This window comes from Equus przewalskii, chromosome 16 (genome assembly GCF_037783145.1).
Source record: "Equus przewalskii isolate Varuska chromosome 16, EquPr2, whole genome shotgun sequence".
Classification (NCBI taxonomy): domain Eukaryota; kingdom Metazoa; phylum Chordata; class Mammalia; order Perissodactyla; family Equidae; genus Equus; species Equus przewalskii.
In genome coordinates this window covers 43,131,247-43,150,262 of record NC_091846.1, presented here as the reverse complement: position 1 = coordinate 43,150,262, position 19,016 = coordinate 43,131,247, and the positions used below count along the sequence as shown (strand labels likewise).

Genomic DNA, 19,016 nt, shown 5'->3' with positions numbered 1-19,016 from the left:
TACCAAGAAAAAAAAAAAATACAAACCAATAACTTGTCCCATTTCTTTCTTCAAGGATTTGCAGCTTTTCTTGATACTTTTCCTGCATTATAGATTTTAAAAACCACTCATCCATTATATGCTTTAGAAATAATCTGTTAAAAGAACTTCATTCTAGAAAACAAACGTATGTCCAAATTTTTTTATATTGAATGGCATATTCACATTTACACAACTAGTTAAGGAATTGAGCTAAGGAGGCCTGATTCCTTTCTCTGAGTTCAAGTCACTGTCCTGGAAGGGAAGGAACGAGAGGAAAGTGGATGGAGATGAGGTCAGTTACACAGACAGGGTTTTGATCATTTAGGGCCAGAATAGGAAAGACAAGGAAATTAAATTTCTTCTAGGCATCTGGTGAAGGAATGAAAGAGTTTTGAATAAAAGTGTATTTTATATTCATGTATCAAAAATTATTTCTGACTTCTTAGTCTGAGAGAATATAGTGTGGAAGTAAGAGACTAGTTGGAGGCTATTTCAGTGGTCTACGTGAAAGATTGTTGCAGTTAGGACTAGCTATAGTTCTTGAGGATTCACTGGACTAGGGCCATATTTGGAGGATAGAGAAAAGAGGATTTGTATGGGGATTAGATATCAAATGTAAGGACAGGGGAATCAAGTATGAATCCTAGGTTTTGAACTGAAAACTCACTGATGGTTCCATTTACTCAATGAAGGTGATGTTCTGAGTTAGAAAAGAAAAAGGAGAAAATATCAAGAGCTTTATTTTGAGGTGTTTATTTCAGCTTTTCTATATGGTTGAAGACTTCATAAGAAAGACATGAGAAAAATTAGTCTTTTGAAAAATACAGTAGAATATCATTATAATGTCATAAATAGGTGAAAAATTTCAATTACATAAAATATAGGATTAATGCAATGTATCTGGCTTAAGCCTTTTGCAGAAAGGGGTTCAATGACGTATCTGGATTCACTTTTTTTTTTTTTTTAAAGATTTTATTTTTTTTCCCTTTTCTCCCCAAAGCCCCCCGGTACATAGTTGTGTATTCTTCGTTGTGGGTTCCTCTAGTTGTGGCATGTGGGACGCTGCCTCAGCGTGGTCTGACGAGCAGTGCCATGTCCGCGCCCAGGATTCGAACCGACGAAACACTGGGCCACCTGCAGCGGAGCGCGCGAACTTAACCACTCGGCCACGGGGCCAGCCCCTGGATTCACTTTTTAATGGGGCATGTAATTGAAAATTGACATTCTGCAATCGTTTAAGGCACATATGGGGCATCGAAGTCAAGTTGTGGAGTAAAGAGGTGAATATATAAATCTGGAATGCTGGAGTGAAGGGGAGAAATCAAAATCTGGCAATAGAAATGCAAGAGCTATAGAGACTGAAACAGAGATACAGAGATAGTGAAACAGATAGAAAGAGTGAGCTAGTGATAAACATGAAGATGGAGAGCTATGATATTCCTTTTGTCCTGGTTTTGATAAATACATTGGTGATGAGAGCCGAACGTAAGTGGGAAGGGCTGTGCTAATTTTCTTCTCTAAGTGGGAGGTGAAGGTAGGAGACACTGCTATTCAAATAGGCTGCCTGATTTCAACATAGGTCATGTCATTGCTTTTAGCTTCCAAAGTGTTGCCATAGTTCTCATTATAGGCAGAAGAACTAGAATGGTATTGGAACAGCCTGACCTACAGAGATCTTTGGTGGTTGCAAATATATAATCAATCACTCAGAATCAAATAGATGGTAATCTTGATAAGTAAGTTCTTACATGATCCATGTAATCATAAAAAATAATATATCTGGTAAGCTAAGACTTGATTTGGCTTACCGTAATAAAGTGTCAGGAGCTTTTACTCAGTTCTGAGAGAGGATTCAACTGAGAATCCTAAAGCCCTTGAATAAAAGTGTATCTGGTACACTTGAGGGAGGACTCTACAATAAGTCTGTACAGGATCTTCCTTAGCCTTTGGATCAGGGAAAATGGTAACTGCATGCTTGGAAACCGAAGCTATTCAGCCTGTTAGGAGTTATGGAGCACTGCTCTGAACCAGTCTCTGGGAATACAGAATGTAACTGTGAACTACCAATTAGAGTGAAAGCTTGTGGAATTTGGGTTGGAAGAGGGCATTTCTACCTGATTGTACCTCACAATGGGTAAAATGGAATGACAAATTCATACTCACGTCATGTCCCAAAGTCTTGAGCTATAATTAAGATATATATGCTTATCTGTGTTATCATCATATTGGCTCTCCAAATCAAAGTATAAGGGTCATTGGGGGAGAAAGAGAAAATGAAAGTTTCTGTATTTACTGTTCCATCAATTGCATACACCAAAAGGAAAAACACATCTGTGGTAGGGACAAAGATACTAGAAATGTGATTAATTTACAAAAGATAAATGAGCAGTAGAGTGCAGACGGATTTCAGCAATGGGTCCCATCTGCTCCACACGTGTGACTTGCTTTGGCAAACAAGATGTTAACAAATAGGATGCATGCTGAAGCTGGAAAAGTAATTGCGCAGTAGAATTTGCTCTTCAGCCCATTTTGTTGTTCTAACTAACCATCAAAATGTACCCTGGTAGCCTGCAGGAGGATAAAATGTGTGGAGAAGGGCTGCTGGAGAGCTGATTATCCCATCTGAGGCCATCCTATACCATCCCGTCTTCTGATCGCAAATGTGTGAATGAGATTAGCAGATAGCAGTCAAGTCTGGTCCTGGTCAGCAAAGCCATCCAATGGAATTTAGATTCATGAGAAATAATGGAGCTGTTCTTTTAAGCCAGTAAAATATTGCATATCTGGATATGCAGTATTATTGGATCAATAGTTAACTGTCACAGGTGGTTACCAGACCATCTCCTTTATTTCACTTCTTAACCTAAAGCTCAAGAGAGAGTGATTTCATAACATGAAAGTGGATTATTTTAAGTTTAAGGAGGAAGTAACTTCAATTTAAGCTATTCATCCAGCTGTTATCTCCTTACTTGAGGAAATTAAACACAAATAAAATTCTAAGCACTTGTTTTACAGCTAATTACAAAACCAGTTTTTTTAAAATTGTTATTACTATTGATTTGGAAATTCAATGTCTCTCTTCCTCTCTCTCCACATTTCCCCTCTCCCAAGCACTCTGAAGCAGTTTGCTTCCACACGGCAAGAGAGCAATACATCTTTATCTTGCTACTATATTTAGCACACATTTTAATTTGCAAGGATATTGACCATTGAACTGTCCCAGAGGACATCACATTGTCCACCAAATAATGATATTATTCTGATAAGAAATCCAGGAAGAAACACATCATTCTATTAAATTCTGTGATTCCAAAAAATAAATGGCTTCTTTACTCTGTGAATGTTTTTGGAGGTCCAATGATCTGGATACGTTGAGATAGCCCCTCCAAAATAAAAATAAGTTGTTATACCTTGGATCTCCTTCTATTCAGAAAAAAAAGAAATAATCCAAATAAAGCCCCCTCTGTTTTGTGTTTTTAATTTTTTGCTGAGGAAGATTCGCCCTGAGGGAACATCTGTGTCAATCTTCCTCTATTTTGTATGTGGGTTGCCACCACAGCATGGCCACCAATGAATGGTGTAGGTCTGTGCCCCACACCTGGGAACCAAACCCAGCCACTGAAGCAGAGCATGCCAAACTACCCACTAGGTCATGGGGGTGGCCCCAAACAAAGCCACTTTTGATTTTGAAAGCAATTCACATTTGGATGTATTGTGCTGACCATTTGAGTTACTAAGATGCTTCCATTTTTATCCCAGAAAAGGCTTGTCAGATGGTCCCAAACAGGAAACAGGAAGCTCTACCACCCAAACTTCAGAAGAAATGAATCACATGGTAATGAAATGTTTGTGCCAAAGCAGGATACCTCAAGGACACTGTGGTGAGCCCAGCACAGAGGGAGATCCCTAGGTTTTAGTAGCCAAGACATAACAGAAAATATTCCATGTTTGTCAAACATGCTTTAAGGCATAATAGATACAGAGAACATACAATAAGTTCACTGTTCTATAGACCAAATCATTGTCCAAAAAAAAGTACTATATTCAGAACAATTTCTGAAGGCAGAAGTAAGTTGCATGAGCAGGGAGCTCACATTGGACCTCAAGGAATCCTCAATATGAGGTAATGTAATACATTTTACATAATACATTTTAACAGTGATAACATTTATTAAATTATGACATCAACTCAATGGTTTATATTCTTTGACAGTGAAGTTTTGGGCTGCACTAAGAGGTAGAAAATCTATCAGTGGGGCAGGCCCAGTGGCACAGCGCTTAAATACACACATTCTGCTTCGGTGGCCCAGGGTTCACCAGTTCGGATCCCAGGTGTGGACATGGCACTGCTTGGCAAGCCATGCTTTGGTAGGCATCCCACATATAAAGTAGAGGAAGATGGGCATGGATGTTAGCTCAGGGCCAGTCTTCCTCAGCAAAAAAGAGGAGGATTGGCAGCAGATGTTAGCTCAGGGCTAGTCTTCCTCAAAAAAAGAAAAGAAAAGAAAAGAAAACCTATCAGTATTGGCTTAGAATGCCAAATGGTTATATAGGAGGGAAATCATAAATGCCAAATATGTCTTGAGACCATTTGGAGAAATTAGTACTGAAATATCTCCTCAAATAATCCTTCTTGATATATTTCAGGAGATACTTCAGTATATGTGCATAAATATTATATCTATAAGTATACATTAATGATATAAGTATTTTTAAAAATGGATTTTCTGTGAAACTGTATATTTGTGTGTTTGGGGTAGACTTTAAAATCTAGCCCATAAGTTAAAAAAAGATCATGACAGTACGATGAAAAAAATTTAAAGAGAAAGAATGGACGTGTTCCAAAGAGGGTAGATTTAGATTTACATATAGTAACTGCTAAAGTTTTTAAAATACCCCCCTCCAAACTTTTAAAGTTTGTCAAGAATCAACTGACTACGTTTGTGTGGGTCCATGTCTGGATTCTACTCTCTTCCGTTGATCCATGTGTCCATCCCTTTTGCAAGTACTACACTGACTTGATTACTATGCCGATTATTTTGAACTTTTAAGTGGTGGAGATGGTTTTAAGAAGTTTCTTAAGAAATCTGAATTATTAAACATGGTCATAGCAACACAATGTTAATTATTGGATTCTGAAGTAGAATTTCATGAAAAATAAGAAAAAAAAGATGCTCAATGATACCATTTTTACCACATAGTTAGTTTTTAAAGTGTTTCACTACATGGTTTTCACAGGTATGAACGTATTTATTAAAATGGCAATAATAATTATTTTTTATCGCTGTTTGTAGAATTTGCTCAGGGTCTACTGGCTGTACGTCATGGTTCAGGTCCACAGATCAATAAAATGGTTCTGCCACATATGTGTTCATTCTAGGGTTTTAACTAACAGTGGAGAACATATTCAGGAAAATCTCTTTTCACGATGGTGGCAGAAATACAAGAGAGCACGCCATGCAAGTACATTTTAAGCCCTTGTTCATTTAACACCTATTGATGTATATATTGGTCAAAGCAAGTTATGTGACTGAGCCCAAAGACAAAGTTTAGGAAGTCGATTCCTCCCATGCAAGTAAAGTAGAGGGAGTAAATATTTTTGAATAATATTCAAGCTATTATGATCTGCCTACTTGTTCAAGTCTCTCTGACACACAAATATAAGATCTCTAAAGGTTCTGTCAAAATCATAACATCAAGTTTGAAGTCCAGGTTCTTGAAATTTCTATGAAATCTTGTTGCAGTTCCTCTTTATTTGGAGTTCTCTGAACCAAAAAGCCCAGTGATTACCTTCCCTCACACTCAACATCAGTGTGTGGAACAGGGAGCTGTTAGCCTCCCAAGGCGTCTAGACGGGCTTGGTCCTTCACAATTCTGGATAAATGTTACTAGGTATCTCGACTCTGAGGGAAAGGAATATTTCTTCATTAGGTCCAGTTTCTGTTACCACAAGCTGTTGTACCCTCTTGGCTCTGCCTTCTGGAAATTCCTTCTTTTTGCATCATGCTCAATAGCTAATTCTGAAAAATTAGGTAGGAATAAAAGAATTCAAGAAAATGCCCTTTGGGGAGTCTGAGAAGCTTCCTCATCCTGACTCCTGTCTTTGAAAATTTGGAGACCAAAAGATTTCTTTTAACTTGAATAATTTCAGTTTCTTGTGATCTGGCTGGCAGAACTTTTGACAATAGTCTTCACAAATGTTTTGGTTTTATAAGTATTAAATTCCAGTCAATTCCATGTGCCAAAAGCTGCACCCTCAATTATTTTCAGGACATTTGTCTCTCCAGACTAAATTATAGGTCCTTTGGACAAATCAGGCTGCTCTACAAATGCATTTTTCCTTGTATCCTTTTATCAAGCTTAAAGGGTCTATGTGACACTAATTCCTTTCAGAAATGGTAACTACAGGTATCTGAGTAACACACCTAATTTGGGCTTTTTCCTTATCAATAACAGTCATATTTTATTTGATAAAAAGCAGTTTTATTTTCTAAACCTGTTAAGTTATGACTTCCCTATATTTGCTAGAAATCCTGTTTGCAAACTGGCAAATACTTTTGTGAGCTATCTCTATCTTATAGGAAATTATAAAATACAGCTAATAGCAACCAGCTTATGATGTCAACATTTTGCCTCTAGCTCTCCAAATTCTATGTTGAAAATATATTCAGAACATTTTCTGTCTTTCAGAATATCATAAGCAAAATTCCCCCCAATATTTTGGCACTAAAGAAAATAAATTGCCATTTTTCCTACCTCTGGTATGAGTTTTCTCACTTTAAGCACTTGGTCCAAAATTCACAGCCATATAGTCTAGGGTCTTTTTAGAAATGCTACTCCTCCTATTTCCATTGCCAATTTTTATATCAACTTTTACTATGTAAGAAAAGAGAAGCAAAAACCAAAAGCTTCTAGCTTCTAGCTATGGGTATTTATTTTTCTCATGGCTCTGCAGTTTAGCTTAAGAGTCTCTGCTTCAAAGTGTTCCTCCTGAGCCCAAGGCTGAAGGGCAAGAGCTACTCAGTAGCAGCTCCTCTAGAGATGGCAGATGTGCAAGATGACACACTCGAGCACACAGACACATTACAAGCCCTGTTAATGTCACATCTGCTAACATGCCATTGGCCAAAAAAGTAACATAGCTGAACCCAAGTTCAACTAGTAGTGGATGCACTCTTCTCCTGGAGTTCAAGTAGTGGGAGTTACTGTTTTTCAATAAAAATGTGTCTTAGTTTGTTCAGGCTGCTATAACAGAAAACCGTAGACTGGGTAGCTTATAAACAATAGAAATTTGTGTCTCACATTTCTAGAGTCTGGGAAATCCAAGATCAAGTCACCAGCAGATTCGGTGTCTGATGAGAGCTCGATTTCTGGTTTATAGACAGCCATATTTTTGCAGTATCCACACGTGGTGAATGGGACGAGGGAGCTCTTCCAGCTGTCTTTTATAAGGGCACTCATCTCTTTCACGAGGGTTCTGCCCTCAGGAGGGGTTAGGATTTCAACATAAGAATTTGAGGGAGACACAGATACTCCATCTATGACATAATGTAATATAACACAGTCCTACTGAAAAGAAGTTTGGATAAAATAAAGAATGGCTTCAAAAGCAGTTTTTCAAGAGTGAAAAACAAACTAAAATAAACACAAAAGAAGCATACATTCATACTAAAATAAATCATTATCCATTTGAAATGTCATCCATTTGCAAGTGATTCTTCTTAGCTGGAGTTGTAAGAGATGAGAGTGGGAATTTTCTGTTTCCACTATCATGATATTCTCATACAAATACTATTCAAAGGCAAGTCATCAAGGAGCTTCTGGTTGGTTTATTTTTAATATTTTCTCTTTAGCCCTACTTGTAGCAACATGAAAGCATTTCATAATATTTGACTCTAACATAGTCTTTTAAAAATATTATTTTTTATGCACCCTTCTTGTAAGAGAGGTACTGGGACTTGTTCCAACAAAAAAATGAAACAAGAAAGAGACCTAGTGAACTGGTGTTTCAAAACAGAAGTAAGGCAAAATGTATGCTTAGGGTCCTGGTGAAGGAAGGCTCCAAACTGTGCCTGTGTAAACAACTGAAAGTCAAATAAATCCTGAGAGGAGGAGGCAGACAGAATGCTCTAAAGGCATAGCTCGAAGGAAAAAAACTATGATAGAGAATTTAATGTGTTAATTTTGAGAGAAGTTATTGCTTCAGTCAGCTATCTCAGACTCTCTAAGCAATGTTTGCCCTACAACTAGAAATTTTGAATCATTTTCTATTCTTTGATTATAGGAATTTTACCAAGTGATACATGAATATGATCTTTTTTTTGGTTAATCTTGATGTAATACACTTTTCCAATGTGAAGACTCAATTTTGCCTATGAATCAGGTAAATACTCTTTAAATAGGAATTCTTGTTTTCTTTGCATTAAACAGGAATTCTATTTTTCCTTTTAGAATGTCTATTATTCTCATCTTAAGATACCTGGTTCTACCGACTCTGCTTTTTGTTAAATAATTCTCTTTAAAATAGGATTTTAAATCAGAAGTTTATACTAGACACCAAGATGAAATAGACACAATATTTGAAAATGATGTGCCGAATAACCATGTACTGATTTTCAAGTAATATTGACTGTAAACTGTCTCTTTGATCTTGAACACCCTCACATACCTTGAGAATACAAAAGTTTTGAGAGAAGGAGTGAGATCATTTTGTAAGGATGTTATTTTAGGGAAAATCTCTGCTGTGCTCCTTCCACCTTCCGCCATGGAAAACCTAGTGCTAGTCCCCTCACCTCAAACACTGGGTGGGGCAGTGTGCTCTAGAATCTGAGATAAGCCTGAGAAGCACTGAGGACAAAGAGTGTCTTTGACAGTTTGTTGTCAGAGCCGGGAAGCATCATTACTACGGGATTTGCCGACTTCTCATAGTTTATTGGCAGGGATTATGTATGCATTTCCAGATGTGGGCCCCATGAGAAAGAGAAGCAATAGGTCCTGCAGGGCCACACAGATGGGTATAAAGAACTCAGTAGCAAGAAACTGGAAGTAAGTGAGCTGGGACTGAGGATGGAGTACCAATGGACCCCCTATAATATAGAAGAACCTGCAACAGCGAAGGGAAATTTACTTGGACCCTCCTGGCGGGAAATGTCTGAATAGCCTCAAATTGTGTCCCAGGAGACAAGAGTCATCTTTAAACTACTGTGAGGCCCATAGAGAATGAAGCCAGCTTAGGACAGTAGTAATGAAAGCACACAGTGTCACACTCCTGTGCCTCTCCTACCATAGGGATCAGCGGAACAGCTGGCGAGAGATGAGTAAGAAGAGAAGCAGCCAGGAGGAAATTACAGGAGCCAGTAAAGTTTTTTCCTAGTGCAGATGCCCAGCCTGAAGCTGCCTGAGCTGCAAGAGGGGTATGAATTTATCACTGGATCAATTCAGAATTTTGATTAATGTCTTTGGCATTCTAATGATCAAAGTGAATCTGTGTTTAAAACTGTTATCAACAGACTATCTGCCACATAAGATTAAGCAGACAACCTATGGGAATTGCCAGAATTCTTATCTAGACAAGACTTACTTTTCTTTTTTAATATAGGAACAAAAGAATATTATTTCAATCAATAAAATAAAGCTATGGTAAGAAGTCAGTATATAGTGTGGTTTAAATGCATTGTGAGTCTTTTTTCATCTTTTTTATAATTTATTCTGGCTTGTGTAATATTTCTTCCATTTGATCAATTAGTTTATCTCTCTCTCTATATATATATGTTTATTTATTATTCTATTCAACTAAAATTACCATGGTTAGATTAAATAAAATTCACAAGATATTACAGAAGCATAGAAAATTAAGATTTGAAAAGACCTGAGGTTCTACTCAACCATTCATCTTTATTTTTTACGTGCTTTCTCCATTCTCCTAACTAATAACTGTCCCAGCTTTAAAAATTTATAATGAGAGAGCAGGCTACTCTTGGAGGTAATTGAGCCGGAGGTAAGGATTCTTAGTAGAATCTTCCATATATTCAACTGAATTCATCTCCTTGCATATTTCACTATTTTACTTTTTCTACCAAATACTATAGGTTCTCCCTCTGGAACAGTATATAAAAAGGATTTGGATGAAAAATTTTTAAATCAACTGAACTCAGCTATCATGTTTTCATACTATCTCTTTGCAAATCACTTAACCCTGGATTCTTCATAAGTCATGGTTTCACACACCACAGGACATGTTTCTGACTGTTATCTATGTCCATCTTAAATGATGGCTAATATAAATGGTCTAATACTCCAGACAGAATTTTGGATAATTTATTTAAACATTTATATCTATTAATATTAACTAATTTCACTTTTATTCTATCAATCAGTGGGACACAGACCCCACATTGAGTTCATCAACTACTAGAACATCACGTATTACTCAAATAAGCTATTAATTCAAGTTCACACCATGTTATGCCATATAAATTAATGTAGAGTTTTTAAAGTTTTATTTTAAAAAGTGCTATTAGTTCAGCTTGCTAGATTTAGATCATCATTCTAATATTGTGAAGCAATTTCAAATCTCAATTATTTTATCTAACTCATTAGATGTCCTTTCAATTTTCCTATATCCAGAGTTTTGAAAACAGTATCTCATATTTTAATTTGATTAATTTATAAATGACATGTGGCTATTCATAAAATGAAGCACCAGAGACCTCAATAACTCCCATATTGCTAGTTTTGGGGCATTTTAATATAAATGGTTTTAGTGTACTATAGTTCACATTTTAAACATTTTCACAAGGATACCAAAAGACATTTTTAGTAGTTTGCTAAAATAAATATATCGTATCCACAACTGACATCAACTCTGTCCTATTTAATGACAAATTCAATGGACATTTTCATCTACTGTCTTATTTGACTTCACAACACAATACGATACTATTTGATTAGTTAACACTATTTTGGTTGCAATAGACAAAAACCCAATATATAGTATTTTTGGAAAAAGGAGGAATTTATTGGATCTTAAATTTCTTTTTTTATTTTTAATCTTTGATTATGGTTCTAGTCTGAAACACTGTTATTTATTGGCTGAGATATTAAAATAGCTTTCTAACTAATTTCCTTTCTCCCACTGAATTCGTTGACTACTGAGATATTTATAAAACAAAATCAGATCATTCTACTCTCCTAATATAAATCTCTCCAAAGACCTTCGATTGCCAATGAGGTCAAACATAATTTCAAACATGCCGACCTCCTTGGACATATATCCTACTCTTATCTTCTTACTTTCCTGAAATCTGGTACACAGATCGTCTTTATGTTTCTTGAATATGCTAAGATCCTCCCAACTCTTGGTCTTGGATTGGTTGTTTCCTCTGTCTGGCATAGTTTGTTCTCTGACCTTCCTTTGGTTGCTTTTATTTGTTGTTTAGGTCTTGACTGAACCACCTATTTTCAAACTCTCCAAACTAAATTACTCTCGCCATCAATTCACTCTCAATCATTTCATTCTGCTTTATTTCTTTTTAACATGCATTATACTCTACCATTATGTTATATTGTTTATGTACTTATATGCTTACTTGTTTTCAGTATCCCCTCATAAGAATGTAAGCCAAATTAGAGAAGAGACACTGTTTGTTCATACCTACATCCCCTACTCTAAGAGAACAGTGCCTGGCAATTGGTTGGTACTCATAAAATACAACACAAATGAATATAAATACCCTGGAGAAAGAGGATAGAGGCAAGAACCAAGAATATATAACCTGTTGCCACTAAATCTTTTTCTTGCACCTCAGCTTATCTCCAGGTGTCTGCTTTCTCTGAACTAGCCTATTCCACAATGCTAGAAACAAAGTTCTTGGCAACTCTAAGCTATATGTTTGTTTTGTTACCTCTTGATGTAAATGGTTTTCTCCATCTCAGCTGAATTTCAGAGAATTTCTGGAGAAAGACTGTGATTAGTCTCATTTTGATCATATACCCAATGTTTGGACTAATTTAAAATACTGTGGTAGAGACTGCTGGTGGGAACTAATATCAGTTCTCCCCTCCTCCCTCTGAGCGCATCACCAACCTGGGTTCACAAGACTCCAGTTTTCAGGTAGTTCCTGTGTGTGAAATATGTGTGGGCATTGATGTGTGTCACTTCTAGCTGAGGTAGATAAGAGTGGAAGAGCACTCATCTTGTTCTCTTTTCTTTGCTGCCAGCCAGATAGAGGATGCAACAAAGGACTTAGAGGTTGTAGGGTATAGTGGAGTCAATTAATGGAAGGAAATTGAATGCCAGAATGATTGCATCAAAATGACTCATTGACCTCTAATCAACTGTATTTTCAGTTAGAAATACACTTTTATTGTGATAATCCACTGAAACTCTACATTATTTGCTACAATATTTATCCTACCTTAATGATATATATGCCTCCATTCTCCAATTTTCTGATACAAGTATTCCTTTTACTTGTGTATAGTGCATTATTCTGAGTGCCTGATCAATCCATCAAAATATATCATTTTTATAAAAGTTAAATAAAACGTATCCATTTAGCTTCATCTATTTTTATACTTTCATACTACTTACAAGAGAGTAAAAACTTATAGATATTGGCAAATAAATCCACATGCATAGCACTTCTATATTTTTTAAATAGTTTTTTATTTCTTTTGTATTTATGACACTCAGTGTTGTTTTGCTCTCAACTCGTCTTGATATAGTCTTCCCAACTGACTCTAGTTAATTTTTAGAAAAACATAACCCCTTCATTCCAATACTCATTTTCCATCTTTTTACTAATACTTAATTAAATTTGTCAATTAAAAATGATTAAAACTAGCATAAAACACTGTTAGGAATAAGTATAATTGACTTTTGCTAAGAGCACAATTCAAGTTGTAGATGGAGAACTTTGAGAACATATTGTTCTCAAAGAACAGTGCAGCCTATTGGCAGAAAGCTTCCATCACGCATAAACATCAGTCTTTATTTTTCACAAAGAGTGGAGAGCATAGAAGCCAGGTCACTGATTAAGAGAAGGTTGATTAGAGAGCTTATAATTTCCCACCCCTACTATCACCCAATACCACTACACTGGTCACAAACTCGTTTCTGTTCAATACAGCTCTTCTAAATGTACAGTTTTTTAGTATTGCTACCATCTAGCTAGTTTCTAGAAACAAAACCAAGGGAATTTTTCTTAACTAGTTTCTTCTACAATTGATTCAAAGATCTCATCAGATAGATGTTAAACTATTCTATGGGTCCAGCCTGGTGGCGCAGCAGTTAAGTGTGCACATTCTGCTTCTCGGTGGCCTGGGGTTCATTGGTTCGGACCCCGGGGGCAGACATGGCAACGCTTGGCACACCATGCTGTGGTAGGTGTCCCACACATAAAGCAGAGGAAGATGGGCACGGATGTGAGCTCAGGGCCAGGCTTCCTCAGCAAAGAAAGAGAAGGACTGGTAGTAGTTAGCTTAGGGCTAATCTTCCTCAAAAAAATAAATAAATAAATAAAATAAAAATTAAAAAATAAACTATTCTATTACAGCTCCCAGATTTGCAGAGGGTGTTACTCCTTCTTTATCTTATTTAATAATAGAGGGCAAATTTGTGTTGTAAAACTATGTAATTTAATTATTGTTTATCTGTAGCCTCTCCTACTGCACTGGAACACGGACCATGAGATAATCTAGAGCAGAAACAATATTTCCTCATGTTTTTAAATTATTCCGTTTTGAGTAGGGAACATGGGAGGCATTCAGTGAAGAGCTAACAGGTATTGATTGCTTACTAAGCTTCAGGAACTCTGTTAGATGTTTTACGTGGATTATTTTCTTACCTATCTAAATGACACTACGAAGTACTACGAAGTAGATACTATTAATATTTTAATTTTACACATGATATGTTGAAAGTGAAAGAATTCACATGTTTGATCAAGGAATGTCTTGCAGCTAGTAAGTGTTCGAGCAGTCTGTCTGGGCAAATAAATCATGGTGAAAATGTGTCATAATGTCCTGCTCTTCTGGTGCTCACACACTAGCAGGGTAGTCACGTATCAGTCAAAGGGTTTTAACAATGAATGCATAATTACACATTGGGATAAATGCACTGAATCAAAGAACGCATTACGTATGATTATATTCTGTGTTTTTATGCTTGAATTCACCACATAGATCACATTTATTTGGTGTACAATGCCATCAGCTACACATTTGTACTCTTGTCTTACGTTACTTTGTGGATAACAAATATTACCCATTATAAATTAATTTTATTTAAGTCATGGATACAAATTGCTTCCAAATTCTAGAAATTATCCTGATGTGTTAGATTCTTTGAGAAATTCTGTGTTCTTAGATTTAATATCTGTTAATACTTGCAATGTTACTAATATTCATTGTGTCTCTCTTTCCACCTTAGTGTTATAATTCCCAAAACATGTCCTAAATATGTGCAAAAGGTTCATTAAAAGAATTGCTTAAAATGAGATTTTCTTTTCTTTCTTTTTTTTTTTTTTGAGGAAGATTAGCCCTAAGCTAACATCTGCTGCCAATCCTCCTCTTTTTTTCTAAGGAAGACTGGCCCTGAGCTAACATCTCTGCCTATCTTCTTCTACTTTATATGTGGGACACCTACCACAGCATGGCTTGACAAACGGTGCATATGTCCACACCCAGGATCTGAATGGCAAACCCTGGACCTCCAAAGTGGAATGTGTGAACTTAACTGCTGCACCACCAAAATGAGATTTTCTTTTTGATATTCTTTTGAGAAGAGTGAAATCAGTTTCTTAAGAAAAATGTTCTTGTAGACTTGTCACTGTACTATTATTAATTAGAGTTTTGTTCTCACTCCTTAAACTTCATACTTATCCACATTTGCTTTTTAAATAAACCACTTCCTAGGAAAACTGGTTGAATATATTTTTGCTATTACCAGTGTGTCTGATTATTGTGGTTGTCCCTTAATCCTATTGATCTTAGTCTTGAGTCATATTTACAGGGTGGAAATCAATATTAATTGATTAAAACTGTCACCAGTGAAAGTAGTAGACTGGTTTTGCTGCTTAGAGTTAATTTTCTGAATGGATCTCTATTTCTGATGGGTCTATTGTTTTTATTATTTTACCAATGTTTATAGCGGTGATTATACAACCATGTAAGAGAGTCTAAAAGTCATGCATGCTATATACCAACAAAGAAGTTTACAATTAGTGAGGGAAAATAATTTTTAAAAAGAAACAGTTTTACCCAAAGGAAAAATAGCATTTTATGAATGAAAGGATTATTTGAGAAAGAGTTAAGACAGATTTTTTCCAAATCTTATTATTCTCTAATTGCAGCCAAAAAATTAAAGGTTGCCAAATAAATACAAACATACATAAGTGGAAGAGATTTACCATCCAGAAATAAAGCCATTATACTCAGGAACCTAATATATAACAATGTTCAATTTAGAAATGTCTGCGTAAGGAATGCTTTAGTTTATAAATGAAATTGGCATGTGTAACTTTCTATTGGAAGGAAAGCAAATATAAATCCACACTTCATATCATATGCCAAATTGATCCTTAATAAAAACATTCACTGAAAATAAAACATTAAAATGTTAATAGATTATTAAAGAGAATACTTGAATATTTGTAAAATCTTACGGGGGGAAGACGTTTCTGAGTAAATCTTCACTTACGCCCACTCCCCCCCAGAATTCAAAAGCCAAGTGGGACCATAGCAGCTCTCAAATTATCCATGCCCTGAAACTCACTTTTAAATAAACTCAGTGAATTTTACAGAAGTTTCAGTTTATGGCTGTAAATACTTGATCTGGTTTACTATATTTTTTTGCAGGAAATCACCAATAAGAAAATTATTGAGAGACTTATGAAAATTAGAAAATTATAAGGAAGAATGCAAATTTACTTAAATTTTAAAATGAGTTTAAATAGTTGGATTTAAAGAATTGAAAAAATATTGTCTATGTCATGGCTCTAATCAATGTTTCTGTTCTCTGAGTAATCAACACTATATTAGTCAAAAATATAATATAGTGGTAATTCCCCAAAAGGAGGGAAAACAATACCTTTAGTTCATTACTTATCTCTGTAACATGTCTTAGAATCCATAATGGAAAAGAAGGAGATACTGGAGTATGTGAATTTTTGAAATTTGCATGTCAAACTATATCATTAAAAGATAAGCTGAAGATACCAGGCTAAGGAAGAAAAAGTACAAATTATATGTAAAAGAGTCTTTATCCTAAATAACTAAAGCATTAATAAGGCATTTAAAAAAGAGAGACAGAAAGCATCATGTGGTGGCAATTTTCAGAAAATAAATTAAAATGGGCAATGAAAAAAAAGGAAAGTGTTGCAATAGACACTAGGTCTAAGAATCTCCTGGTAAACACAAACATTAAAATTAAATCAACAAACAGATAATATCCTAAAATCAAACCTAGAGTTGGTAGCCACTGGTAATAAAGCATTATTTTTAAATTGAAAATCTGCTTCTACCACTACATATATTAAAATATTTCAATGTAGAGGAAATTATGAAACAATATTTGATATGGCTTTAATCGAAACTACAAATCATATCCTCCCACAGAAAACTTTTCTCCTCTAAATTTCTAGATTATTTTTCTAAAATTTTTTCTAAAGTTAAAACAAGTAGAAGTTACTATTCTCATTAGGGAACCAAGAGATTCAAATTGCTTCTTTGTGGCTTGCTCACTCATGGATCAAATACCGAATATAATTGAGTCTGATCAGTCACTCACATATCCTCTGATATGTAACATTGTTAAATATTCAAAAAAAAATTTCAAATAGAAAAACTAATGCAAAAAACTAATTAGTATGTTCTTTTGCGTTCCCTGTTGAAGGCAAAAATATATATTATCTGCTATCAAAAGTTTTAATTGAACATTCCATTTATAATTTAACTCTAAATTCTAGTTATGGTGATATTTCAAGTCTATTTTCCCCATAAGCAATGATGATAATAATTCTTACTTTACCTTTTTTAAGAAAGAAAAAGAAACATTAAGGATAATATAGCATTAAGAGCCCATCTATCTAAATTTATAAAATGTTTTAAAAAGTAAGCAAATAAATTCTTTGATAAAAAATTGTTATATTATCCACTGTAACTCTAGATGGGAAATTTGGCTTATGTTAATATCACTTTTGTCAGATGAGATGTCCTTTGTGAATAACAACTGACAGATGTCTTTTCATTGCTCTAAAATTAAAGGAAAACCACTTAAAAAGACTATCCTTTGCCTGAGACTATTTTCCTCCTTCACTAGAGGTTTGTGAACAACATCAAAAACTGTTCTCTGCCTTTAACTTATGATTTCTTTTAATTGTATATCTTTTCTTCCTGGCCTTTCTTAACATAGCAGGGATTCCTCCTGTCAGAGAATTCCTTTTTATACCTCAGGAAGAAGGTCTAATTGCCCTCACATAACTACTTTGTCATTAACAAAATTCTTATTGAAAATTAACAGGGTTTTTGGTCTCTACCTATGCAAACCATCATATATTTACATCTCTTCTAGGTTTATAAATGTCCTTTCCACAACTCCTCCACCCCTTAAATATTGATGAACAAAAGATATGCGCACATAAGAGAATAGTGATTATCCAGTCTAATTCTTTTTTTTTTTTTTTTTTTTGAGGAAGATTAGCCCTGACCTAACATCCACTGCCAATCCTCCTCTTTTTGCTGAGGAAGACTGGCCTTGAGCTAACATCCATACCCATATTCCTCTGCTTTATATGTGGGACGCCTACCACAGCATGGCGTGCCAAGCGGTGCCATGTCCGTACCTGGGATCGGAACCGGCAAACCCCAGGCCACCGAAGCAGAACGTGTCAACTTAAGTGCTGTGCCACCAAGCTGGCCACTATCCAGTCTAATTCTAACATGTATATGGCAACATAGTCCATATTGCCATTGAAGACATTTTGAAGTAATGTCATCTAAACCTTCGTAAAGGAAAAAGCGAGAGTGTTTCTTTAAAAAAAATTGTTTCTTAGATATACTCATTTCATTAACCTTCTCATAGCTTTGACATGAAGACGCGGAAACAAATTTTATGTACTAGTCTAGTATACTTTTGTTATGGATTATTTTTGAAAGAAACACAGTGAGCAGGAACAATGAATAGAATGCATAATGTATGGGAAGATGAACAGCGAATAATAAATTTTTAACTTAAACAAGAGCCTATTTCTCTGGAGGCTCAATAGTTTGATCAAGACACTGTGTTTTAAAATGCAGCCTATAACCTACCACACTGAAATAGGTAGCAGAATGTGTGTCAGCTAAGATGTGAATTAAGAAATCTCATCCTTTGGTTACATGTCTCAGAGAGCTGGATTTTTCCCTTTAATAAATATTTCAATCTAAAGAGAGACGCCTCAGTAAAATGGAAACAAATGACACCGCTATCTCCAAAGAGACAGTGTATTACTTTAAAATGGATGAAATGGTCCATGCTCTGCCCTATGACAGTTAAATGCTCAAAATGAGACAGTCAAAAATAGAGTTAACTCATTCCCGTGGACATGAAATTGAGTCTCCATTTTTGTTCTAATTTGCGAAGAAGAAAAGAGAACGAAAAAGAGCACCAAGTCTAAATAATATTCTTACAAAGATTATCTAATATCTTTGTAGCATTCACCAGAGGCATAGCACAATCTTAAATAATGTCATTTCAACTTAGAGATTACCTTATTGATTAACGCCCTAATATTCTTCATTATAGGCATTCAAAATATGGAAAACAATCGTTAATTAGTTATTAATAGATGATTAAAAATTTTATAAATGAGCTATTTGCTGAGTCTTTAGACTCGAATTTGAAATTGTTATTAGACAATGAATGTGGACTTGAATGTGAAACAAATACAATTACATGGCTTCATATATACTCCTGACATCATGAAGCTTAATTGTTTGACTCACATCAGGGATGT

The 19,016-nt window shown here is 35.3% G+C and overlaps 1 long non-coding RNA gene across 1 annotated transcript in view; it reads left to right on the top strand.

The window, feature by feature from the left end:
• The window catches only part of LOC139076474 (uncharacterized), a 114,298-nt gene that overhangs the window by 91,731 nt on the left and 3,551 nt on the right, over positions 1–19,016 (top strand). Inside the window, exon 2 of the long non-coding RNA XR_011528118.1 lies at positions 9,310–9,434. This is a non-coding gene — a long non-coding RNA (uncharacterized lncRNA). The remainder of the gene's footprint in view (positions 1–9,309; positions 9,435–19,016) is intronic.